Raw genomic sequence first — 12,332 nt, 5'->3', positions numbered from 1 at the left:
CCTCTTCAAGAGAATAATAATTATAATTGTAGTACCCAAAACTTAGAGTAACAAATATCCTCAAGGCTTCTTTATTCACTACATGTCTTCTCCTAAAGGAAATGAGTTCTTGAGGATCATAATTTGAGAGAAGCCACCTCAAGCTGTCTAACAGGACATGTGTATCACAATCTGCTTGCATGAAACAATCAGCATCTTCTAAATAATGTTCATGAACAAAATGAAAGGCTTTAACTGTTTCCAGTAGAGCTGAGCTGTCTTCAGTGTTCTCTAAACACACTGTAGGCAAATCTTTATGACACTTTATGACAATGGTGGGTCCGTGTAGCTTTACTGTGCTTGACCTTTTTCTCTAGATATTGAAATGCTTGTTATAACCCACAAAAGAACTTTAAGCTTCTGATAGAGTTTTTCAACATTATCTGTGTACTCATCTTTATATTGGCTAGTATCTATTGGATTGGCCAAAAAGTCTGTTTAGTTTTTTTCTGTAAAATAAAAGACACATTTTCATTTTCACCAATAACTTTGATTTGGAGATTTTGAGTATGTCAGCTATCTCCTGCCATTGGCTTCTAGTTGGGTAGAGCCCAGGGGTGCAACTAAACATCTTCCATAGCAAAGACATTCTTTGGCCAAAGTGTCAATAGTACTAGGAAACTTTGTAAACCACTTTTGACACATTCCATCAATCACAGCACTGTCTCCATAAACTACACAAATCTTTGAGTTTTTGTTGTGTTTTTACCTTTCTTGAAATAAAGCATAATATGCCAAATACCTTGCATATCTTCTTCCATCTTCAATATTAAAATGGTTGCACAAGAATTCACCAACTTTGATAAGTTTTTAAAAAATGCACGCTAATATTACAGCTGTCACAATATAATCTAAAACAATTGTTTTGAATGACATTAAAGACAAGTAAGCACTACTAGCACCACTGCACGAAAGAAACTAAATGAACTTTTTGGCCAATCCAGTAAATTGAAATCCATCCTTTTCTCTATGTATTTATGTGCACTGCCATCCAGATGCCTGGTGCGAGGATGAGGATGCAGCAGACTGTTAGACAGGGTGTCACCCAACTCTTCCCATACTTAACACTGAACAGCAAGGAACCTTAAAAACTCTAGTAATGGTGCACAAGTAAAGGTTAAAAAAGTAGCCATTTTTTTTGTTTTCCCAAAGTGCATTTCTGATTAGCAGCAGCAGCTCCTCCTGACCCTCCTGAGGGTAGAAAGAGAGATGATACAAGTCCAGCAACCACTGCTCATGACAGTACTAGAAGTAGTACAGGGCTGTGAGTTGGGGCGTACACTGGTGCCCAGGCCGAGGTAGCAGCAGTAACTGACCTAAAAACTGTTCATTCTTTACTAACTTCTAAAGAAAAATAACTAAACAATCTGTCAGAAGTCTCTTCAAGATACCCTCATTTTAGGTATTCTCAAATGGCAAAACCCAGCAGAAGCCTTTTTTAAAGAAAAATTCTTTCTTCCTTTCTTTCTTAAGATTTTATTTATTTTTACTTTATTTTATTAATTTTTAAAGATTTTATTTATTTATTTTTAGAGAGAAAGGAAAGGAGAAAGAGAGGGAGAGAAACATCAGTGTGTGAGAAATACATCTATCGGTTGCCTCTCACACACCTACAACTGGCCTCCCAGCCTGCAACCCAGGCAATGTGTCCTGACCGGGAATCGAACCGGCAACCCTTTGGTTTGCAGACCAGGACTCAATCCACTGAGCCACACCAGTCAAGGCTTTATTTGTTTTTAGAGAGAGGAGAAGGGAGGGAAAAAGAGAAAAAGAAAAGGGGGGGGGGCAGCACGCGCCGCACCCATCAACATGTGAGAGAAACATCAATCGGCTGCCTCTCCCGTGTCCCCAACCATGGACCTGGCCCACAACCCAGGCCTGTGCCCTGACTGGGAATCAAAATGGTGGACCCTCATTTTGTGGGACCACAGGCAACCAATGGAGCCAAGCCAGTCAGGGCAAAAGCCTTTTTTAAAAAAAAACTTTACTCCTAGCGTATAAAGGTAAAATAAAATAATAAATATTTCCTTCAATTATTTTCTCATCAACATTATAGTTATTAATAAGAAAGGGTTACAACTTTCACTGTAGGAAGTCCTTTTAACACAATATGTCACTGGTGATACCTTTGTGGAAAAAGCCCTGATTTTCCAGACATGATCTTTACCAAACTAGAACATGTTCACTCATCTTACATGATCTATGTTAAGATGGCAGTCTCATTGGAAGTCACTGAGTCAAGGTGATTTATAGCTTTCTGATTCCAGATCTAAAAAAAGAATTCACTGGCTCAAAATATTCAACATATGAACATTTTTCTTTAGAGAAACCATGACAAACTCTAGCACATTTTATTCAATCTATTTTGTTCTAGATAATTTCCTCTTAACATTGGCTCCATCAAGCCCAGTACAAATAGTCCTTGGTACCACACTACCCACATTTCCTTCACATAAATGACATGAACTGCCAGACATGACTGAACACAGAATAATTCAATGTGTAACAAAGAAGAATACAAAGGACACCTTAAACAACACCACTGTGTAGGATGCTTGAGGGGATAGGGCAGAAAAGAAGGTTCACTATTTTGTTACTTAGTTTGACCTAAAACAAATTAGGGGGGAAAAAAAAGAAAGAAAGAAACAGAATGTCACACTGTAAGAGATGTGACCTGGTTATAATGTAGTCACAGCTTTTGCCATTCTATTGTCCTTGCCTCATGCCCTTGAATGTCTTGTTACATTGTAGGTACTGGCAGCTATATGCATCTAGCTGCCAGCACCATAATATGCACACAACAGTGAAGTCAGGCTTTCGTAGAGTCTTTTGGCTCCATGTAAAAGTCTTCAGTGAAAATAAGTAGGGCAGAAAAAAATACAATAAAAAAATTTAAAAAAATAAAGAAAATAAGTAGGGCGAATGATAGACACAACGGCACACTTCTTACCACAGTGTACCACAGAAAACACACAGATGTTTCCCTCAGTTACAGACTTATCCATTTAAAAAGGGTCCACACTTTGCTCTTCATGTCTTGTTTAAAATTAAAAAACAAAAACAAAAACAAAACTCATGCTAACATTAGGTCATTACTTAGAAACTGATTTTTTTTTGCTTTTGTTCTTAAAGGCATACTGTTTATAGATCTACTGCTAGACTATATGGATTCTATTTTCACAGATATTTTAAGTGACCAAATAAAAAGGGGGAAAACTAAATACAGAAAAAATCCTGAACAGAGTGGTTTCCCAGAGCTTCCTACAGGTGTATTGGCAGCTCTTGTGATCTAAGGAAATGACGACACATAGATACTGTAGTTGCAAATTAACATTTAGCAAAAATGTTTTTTGAAAATTTCTGTTGGCGGGATTGTTCATCAATGGTCAGTCAAAACTCTCTAAGCATTTAACAAAGAATAGTGTTTAAGACTTATGCACACACAGCCCTGGCTGATGTGGTTCAGTGATTGAGTGCAAGCCTGAGAACCGAAAGGTTGCTGGTTTGATTCGAGTCAGGGTATATGCCTGGGTTACAGGCCAGATCCCCAGTTGGGTGAATGTATCTCTTACACATTGATGTTTCTCTCCCTTTCTTTCTTCCTCCCTTGCCCCCTCTCTAAAAATAAATAAATAAATAGGAAAGTCTATATAAATACAATTATTAAAAATATATAAAACTTATACATACACTACTCCTCTCAAAATAAAAAATTATCCTAAGGTTCTTTTGTATATTTTAAATCGCAAAATCTGAAATACTCCCGATTTCATGACATAACTTGCTTACTACAGTTGTAGAGTGTATAAGCTTTCAACATGTACGATGCCTAAGCAGACCCTTACCGTAACTATAGTTTCATTGAGACTGACACAGGAGATGGAATCAATGGTGTTACTGTATTTCTGTCAATCATCATTCTTAACATAACACTGAACCGGTTATATTATAAAAACTGTTCTTCCTTCCCAAAAGATTGCTAAATAGTATATTTTCCTACAAATTCTTGTTTCTGTCCTTACTTTTCAAAAAACAAGATTAAAAATAAAAAAGATTCATATGTGTGAGACCTATATTCTTTCATTCCTGCAAAACCATACAAGAAAGGAGCCCTAGCCAAAGTCCACAGTGGGGAAGGAGGTGTGTAAGAATAAATTTATGAAAGTTTTGAACTATTCCTTCTTGAAATTCTCACCAGTTAGGCAGGGTAGATACAGCACAATGAAATTAAGAGGAACGCAATATCAAAAGAGAAAAATAATATCAGACAAGCATTCATGTCAAGTAAGAGATTTTTAAAAGGCCCTAAACTCTGTCCAAAACACCCCGAAATGCTATCTGATCTGCGTCTTTATCCTTGTTCTTAATTCCTTGATGTTTATGGTATGTATTATCCCAAAGCCAGTATTGTGAGAGTGGTACTTCCCTCAACTCTGCAGCACAGAACTCAAGTTGACTATTCACTGCCGGGTAAGAACAAGGAGACGTTAGGATTGAGTTAGATTGCTGAATGTGATCTAAAGTAATAAGTGATCTGAGACAGCTTACCAAGAACAAGATGACAGTATGCACCTAAGTCAACACTCATTATCTGTCCTCAAAGGTATAAGAACAAAGCCTTTACCTTGTTCTGATGATAGGAAGCTGTATTTAGGAGACAAGCTACTGAAACAATACCTACTACTGTTTATAAAACGAATAAAGGCATAGGAGAGAACAGAATGAAGGATTTTCTGCCTTAAGAAAAAGCTGAAGAAAAATTAATTTAAAGCTAATCTGGTAGGTCCAAAGGAATTTTACTCAAAATTACTATTTGAATAGTATAAGAGAAAGATTCTTGACTCTTGTTTCTGATTTCAGCATGTCCCCTGTTGCTTTTCTCAGGTCCATATGCTTGAGAATAACCCCAAACTTTACTTTTAAGACTGATCTTAATCATGGAACCTAGATTCAATTTGTATGGTTTTCCATCAAATCTCTGAAATGTAATTTGTGTTTACTTTGCATATTAAAACAAGGCTACTGCATTTTCTAAGTACCACAAAAGAAAGCAAAACAAAGAGCTGGAGAAATAGCATCTCTTCAGCATTATGTTTATGAATAACAGAAGTTACATAATCAGAACTTAATTGGCAAATCAAATGATAATGTAAGATACAGAATGGAACAGAGTTTGCAAGGAAAAAGTTTTGCTCACAAGGAGTTAGGCCTTATGAACAATGAAATCCTGTGGAAGATGAAAGCCAGGTATTACACTGTTTTTAATATAAATACAGCTGACATTTGCTGGGGCTAATAAAATTATAAACAGATGGGTGACCTGGAGAGCTGGGAGAGATACCAACATCTTTTCCTGTTTAAGAACCTCTATGGTGTCACAGCCAGAACCTGGCTGTATCCTAAGCCAAAATTTCAGGACATAGCAAAACAAACTTTATAATGAAGTAATTAGTATCAAGGCATCAGCCCAGCAGTAAAGATCTATGGTCCTTCTGAGATATGTCCATAATTTTCATGCCTCTCTCTCAAAAGGTAGAGCCTAATTTCCTGCTCCTTGGGAGTGAGCTAGACTTAATAACTCCCAAAACTAGCTCATAAGGCACTGTGGTCCCTTCTTGGACTTGTTTGCGTGCTCGCTCGCTCTCTCTCCAATCACTCACTTTGAGGGAAGCCAGCTGCCCTGCCATGAGGACACTCAAGCAGCCTCCTGGAAAAGTCCATAGAGCAAGGAACTGAGACTTCCAGCCAACAACTTGCTGGGCATGAAAGCGAGCTACCTTGGAAGCAGATCCTATGGCTCTACTTAATCCTCTGGGTAACTATGGACCCCTAGCTGGTACCTTGACTTCATAAGAGCCAAACCACTTAACTGACCTGCTCCCAAGTCCCTGACCAACAGAAGAAACTGTGAGATATTAAATGTTTATTGTTTTAAACTGCTAGGTTTTAGGGTATTTGTTATGTAGGTGTAGATGACTACTATAGGGGCTACCATCTACAACTGCCCCTTTTTGCCACTACTCTTGGGCTTTCTATACATTAACTCCTGCTGGTGTTCCTCAGTGTCAAGAAATGCTTCTAGTTCTCAGCTCAAATGCAGGACGAAAATAACTGATATCCAATAAAAAAATCAATAAATGATTAAACAAGTTACCAATCCCACTCATGTTGTCCAACCCATAAGGAAAAGTTAGAACTCTTCACAAGATTCTATTTTAAATACTGAGTAATAATATACTTTTACTTTTAGGCTGAAATACATTCCTTGAAATGAGAATACATGCCAAGTTCCAAAATGGAAGGCAAAAATAACATTGTATAATATACAAACACTTACTAAGTCATTCAGCAAACATTAATTTAACCTTGTAAGTGCAAGATGCCTAAACTAACCAGACCACAAAGACAAGAGGGACTGTATATAATGCCCAAACACTTAAATTTGCACTCTCACTTGGCAGGGTGAAGGGGGTGTGTGTGGGGGGGGGAGAGAGAAACGAAGGAAAAAAAGACAATTGGTTAATAGTGCCTTTTTTCCACATTAATTAAGCTCAGTTTTTGTCTTTCTGGACACCATAAACATTCTTTGTGCTAGAGAAGAATCTTTCTGTTAATTATAGAGCTCCTCCCAGTATTCACCAGTTTTCCACCAGGTAAATTGAGTAATTTTGTACCCCCATCAATCGTCTCTCCTTTATGTTCAATTTCCCTTTTTGTTGCCTTCTTCCTTTTCAGATTTCCAATCTGAGTCTCTTTTTTCTTAATAAACTCAACTCTGACGTAAGCTCAACTTTCCCTCCTGAAATACCTGCCTATTCTTCTTTTAATTGCTATACTTCATTACCCACTCTCTACATTTTCTATTTTTAAAGATTTTATTTATTTACTTTTAGAGAGAGAAGGAAGAAAAAAAGAGGGAGAGAAAGACTGATTGGTTTCCTCTCATAAGCAACCCCACCAGGGACCAAACACGCAACCCTTGAACCCTGACCTGGAATGGAATCTGAGACATTTTGCTTTGGGAGAACGATGCCCAACTAACTGGGCCACACCCATCAGGGCTTAACACTTTCTAATCAGAATGTTTCTCACTATAAATCACTCCTAGCATTGAAGAGATCCTAATCCCACACCAAAGTGTTCACTTTAAACTTGACATAGAATTTACCATTCCTTCTGAATATTTTCTTGAACTCGAGGTTTTGGAAGTGATTCCTCCACCATCACTGCTCAGCCATATCCAAATCAGAGTCCCCTGATACATTCATTTTTTTGGAAGAATACAGAAGTATTTTTATTTTTTTCATTTAATGATGCAAAACACAAATGTTGATGACAAGTTTTCTCTCACATTTAAAATTCAACAGAGTGGTGATGATTTAATGGCTATATGGAGCAAGACTGTATTGGTTTTTCTAAAAATTTATTCTTTTATACAACAGAGGACCCCAGAAAAATGGAATTTATTTATTAAAAAATCGTATATTTATTCTCATGTGTTTAAACTTCAGTCACCTTCAAAGTACTCTCCATTTAATGCAATACACCTATTCAAAAATGCCCAAGTCGGCCCTGGCTGGTGTGGCTCTGTGGACTGAGTGCAGGCCTGTGCACTGAAAGGTAATGGGTTTTACTCCCAGTTGGGGCACACACCTGGGTTGAAGACCAGGTCCCAGTTTGGGGTGTGGTAGAGAAAACAGATCGATATTTCTCACACATTGATGTTTCTCTTCTTCTCTTTCTTCCTCCTTTCCCTTCCCTTCAAAAATAATTACATAAAATCTTTAAAAAAATATTTTGGAGAAAAACATAAAGGATTATCTTCATGACCTTGGTATAGGCAAAGATTTCTTCAACAGAACACAAAAATGCTAACTTCAAAAAAGACACCACTGAGCGAAAAAGTAGTAAGCTATAAGAGTAGAAGATATAGCAGTACATAAAAAACTACAAATCACAAAGAAAAATACAGATAGCCTACAGAAAGTAAGCAAGGGTCTTAAGCATTTCATAAAGGAGATTATCAAAACAGCCAATAAGCATTAGAAAAGTTATTGAATATCATCACTCATAAGAGAAATATAATCAATAGCCGCAAAATGAACCAACAATACCACATCTGGCAAGGATGTATAGCAACCAGAATCTCTCATACACTGCTAATGAGAGTAAAAATTGGTGCAATTGCTTTAGAATATTGTTTGGCACTATCTATTAAATATTACCATATGCAGACCTTATTACCCAGCAATTTGACTACGAGATATATGCTCCACAAGAATGCATATAAAATTTCACTGCTAGTGTGTATGATAAGTTAGCAGCACTCTTTGTAATAACAAAAACTGGAAACAACCCAAATATCTGCCCATAGTAACTTGTGTGGAAGACACTGGAGAAGACAGTGAATGGAAGGGGCCACAAAGGGGCTTCTGAAGTAGAGTTCTGGTAGTATTTTGTGAAGTCAGTAGGCTATACGTACACTTATGATTTGTGAACTTTCCCATATGCATGTTAGTATCTCTAGAAGGACAGCCCATGCAACTAGAGAAAAGGCTTAAAAACTTTAATATATTTTACCTTACTTCTCCCTGTCCCTCTAACCTACTTGACCTGTTACTTACTAAAGGAAAGTAAATGTTCACCTTTTCAGAATCAAGTTAGTTGCTTCTTAGAACCATGAATCCAAATGGTTTCTAATTTTGTTAGGAGAATAATACTCTTAAACCTCTCCAGTAACTTAGCGTACTGGTTCTCACTTCCAACTTTACTACTCACTACCCTCTCAAGCTTTAAAGATGGATTCCACTTTTATACATTAGTCCTTTTCTAATCTTTCAAGACTTTTCTTATCTTTTCGAATTTCTAATTTAGCATATGAATTATAGTAAATACCTTCCAAGTTATATTTTCAGTCTATTTGCTGAAAGTAGTAAGCATAATTGTAAGCCTGTTCTCTGTGAAAATAAAAAATTATCTAATGTTACAGTTGTTGGACCCCTATTTAGCAAATGGGGTTTTCAAAGGATTTGTAAATTGTACTAACAATGCCAGAAGTATTTTTGTAGACCTCAATGACAGCAACCAAGTCACATCAGGAATGAAAGGCACAAAGCACACAAATGATGAATTTATGCTACAGAAAGCAGCAAACAAAAAGAACCTTAGACCTTTTGTTTAAAATCAATTGACAATGCCCTATCCCATGTGGCTCAGTTGGGTTTGGCATTGTCCTACAAAGCAAAACAAAAGGTCACTAGTTCATCCCTGATCAAGGGACACACCTGGGCTGTGGGCCTAGACCCTGGTTGGGGAGCATGCGAGAGGCAAGCTATTGGTAGGTAGTTCTCTCTCACATAATTGTTTCTCTACCTCTCTTTCTCCCTACCTTTCACTCTCTCTAAAGAAATAAACTAATTCTTAAAAAAAAAAAAAACAACAAAAAAACCCAAACTAATCAATAAATGTAAACATCAGCACAATAGATTACTACATTTAAGTCTCAGCACTACTGTCAATATTTGATGAATTATTTTTTAAAAGACTAATTTTTCAATCTTGTTTTTTAAAAAAACTAAAATCTTGCAGGGTCAGAATAGACTATGAAATTTAATAGTATGGTTTTGATGTGTATATGCACATTAAAATATGCATCTTAAATTTTAACTTTTATAATGTATTTTTTAAAAACTTTGTTTATTTTTAGAGACAGGGCAAGAAAAGAGGGAGAGAAACATTAGTGTGTAGTTGCCTCTCATGCACCCCCAACTGGGGACCTGGCCCAAAACCCAGGCATGTGCCCTGACTGGGAATAGAACTAGAGACCTTTTGCTTCATAGGCCTGCACTCAATCCACTGAGCCACACCAGGCAGGGCAACTTTTATACTCTTAACTAATGAATTTTGGAAATCTGTTCTAAAGAATCAGGTGTCCAAAATATCCTTCTCCTCTTCGCAAAACAAACAAAACCAATTTTATCTAGATTAATGTTTTTTTTGAGTAAGAAAATTCAGCTCAAAGGAACCAGTGTGGAAAAAAAACATAATAATAGTGATAGGCATAGTCCAACAAGGTCATTCTTGGGGAACAGTTACCATAATAAACTACTGTGTTCAAGTTTGAGTCAGCTGGTTCTTTCAAAATTACTTATTTTTATTTATACTATCTTTGAATACCAGGTAACAGATATATGCCAGAATATACTAAGACAGAGGTGGACCCTGATGAGTAGCTATATATCAGGGTAACTCTGGAATGAAATACATATAATAATGTTCTCTGAGCAACTTCTGGTCTTATCTTTCACATTCAGAACGTGAGACTCTTCCATAAGGTCAAAAATATCAAAATAGGTTTCTTTTCTTTACTACTATTATAAGAATGATCCAGAATCTTGGTCGTGATGACTCTCTTTTTCTAGTCCTCTAGCTATTCTAGTATTATATAGTCATCAAGTGCTAGGGATGATAGGGATGGTAATGAAATCATTTTCAGTAGGTTCCCACTAACAGTTTAAAAAAGAATAAAAACGCCCTAGCTGGTGTAGCTCAGTGGATTGGGCACTGGCCTGCAAACCAAAAGGCCACTGGTTCAATTCCTAGTCAGGGCACACGCCTGGGTTGCAGGCCAGGTCCCTAGTTGGAGAGGCAACCGAGTGATGTTTCTCTTTCACACTGATATTTCTCTCTATTTATGTGTAACACGTGGTACATCTACACACTTATTTTATATCAAGTGCTGATATAAAATATTCTTGACTTGAATCATGATCACACTTCACTACCCACAGATACAATGGGCTTTATTGTATTTTTACTAACTGTTAGGGAGCTTCAAACGACAGAATCCTTTATTCAGAACCTAGGCTAACCTTTAAGGCTAAAAGTTACCATGTAAAGATCATTCTGCTTATTTGAAAGTAGAGATTCCTTAGGATAGATACATCAACAAACTGCAAAATACACTGGTTGGTTTTTCAATATATGGATATTGGAGACCAAAAGCAGAACAGTGTTGCTACTCTTACATAATTAGCTTTCAGGTACCTATGAACCACTGGCTCAGTAACTCAGTGTATATTCTAAACCAATATAAGAGCAAATGTCTATCCACAACACAAAATAAAGTGTAAGTGGGAAATGAAAGTGAATGTAACTCTAATTAGATAAACCTTCAGATTTCACTGCCAATTTCCCATAAAGCGTATTGCCCACATCTGAATCTCTCAGGAAATTCATTAACTAATATAGGACCTCACCAAACAGGTGCCCTACACACACTACTAAATTTTCATAAAACATAAGAATATAAGTCATATCTTTGAGTGTTAAATAAGATGCAGGTATCTACATAAAAGAGCTTAATAAACCCTTGGGAAAATGGTGCTTTCTGTACCAAAAATAAAACTAATAAAATCGTGTATTGTAATATATACCAGCAAATGTCAGGGAATTGGTCTATAGAAGGTTAAACATTCACCAGATACATGAATATTTCACTAGCAAGAAGTCGTTCTGCAACCATTAACATTATTCCAAACAGGCTGGAACCAAATTCTTTTTTGCATTATTGTCCTTAACTCCAGAGTCCAAATAATGTACACAGAGCAATGTTTGAGAAATCAAATGAGAACACATCAGAGAAGGAAATCATACAGGTTTCTCCAGTGCACAAGGGGCACACACCAGATCCAGCAAAAGAACATCCTGCATTTGGTAGCAGTTGAGACTAATGACCCATTAAATGTTCCAGAGGATACATGCCCTAACTTCTCATGTAGTTGGAAAACCATAATATAAACATACAAACATCTTTTAATTCTCCAGTGCTACCCATTTCATTCAGAATAAAACCCAAATCCTCAGCAATAACTTGAGGCCCCATAGGATCTGGACCTACATGAATCACTTTATTTCCTGTCACTTTCTCCTTCACCTACTTTACAATAACCAACAATTACATGAAAAGTATGCAACATCATTACTTTTCATGCCAATCTAATTTAAAATCATGAGATAACACCACAAATTAAAAAAAAAACAGACCGGAAATAACAGGTATAGGTAAGGATGATGAACACAATAGCAAATTTCTCACATTGCTGATGGAAGTGTAAACTATAAAACCATTCTGAAAAATGTTTGGCAGTGGCTACTAAATCTAAACATACATAAACCTGATTACAGCAATCCCACTCCTTTCGAATATAAATCCCAAAGTAATTAGTGCTTATGTTCATCAAAAGACATGTACAAGAATGTGCATAGCACTTTTATTCATAATAGCCACAAAC

The 12,332-nt window shown here is 36.6% G+C and overlaps 1 protein-coding gene across 1 annotated transcript in view; it reads right to left on the bottom strand.

Moving 5' to 3' along the window:
- Nucleotides 1-12,332, bottom strand: part of INO80 (INO80 complex ATPase subunit) — a 131,685-nt gene that overhangs the window by 47,990 nt on the left and 71,363 nt on the right. The gene's annotated exons all lie outside the window — the stretch shown is intronic.

Source organism: Sturnira hondurensis, unplaced genomic scaffold (genome assembly GCF_014824575.4).
Source record: "Sturnira hondurensis isolate 20B ecotype Veracruz unplaced genomic scaffold, ASM1482457v3 Scaffold0008782, whole genome shotgun sequence".
In the NCBI taxonomy this organism is placed as follows: domain Eukaryota; kingdom Metazoa; phylum Chordata; class Mammalia; order Chiroptera; family Phyllostomidae; genus Sturnira; species Sturnira hondurensis.
This window is presented reverse-complemented; position numbering and strand designations above follow the sequence as displayed.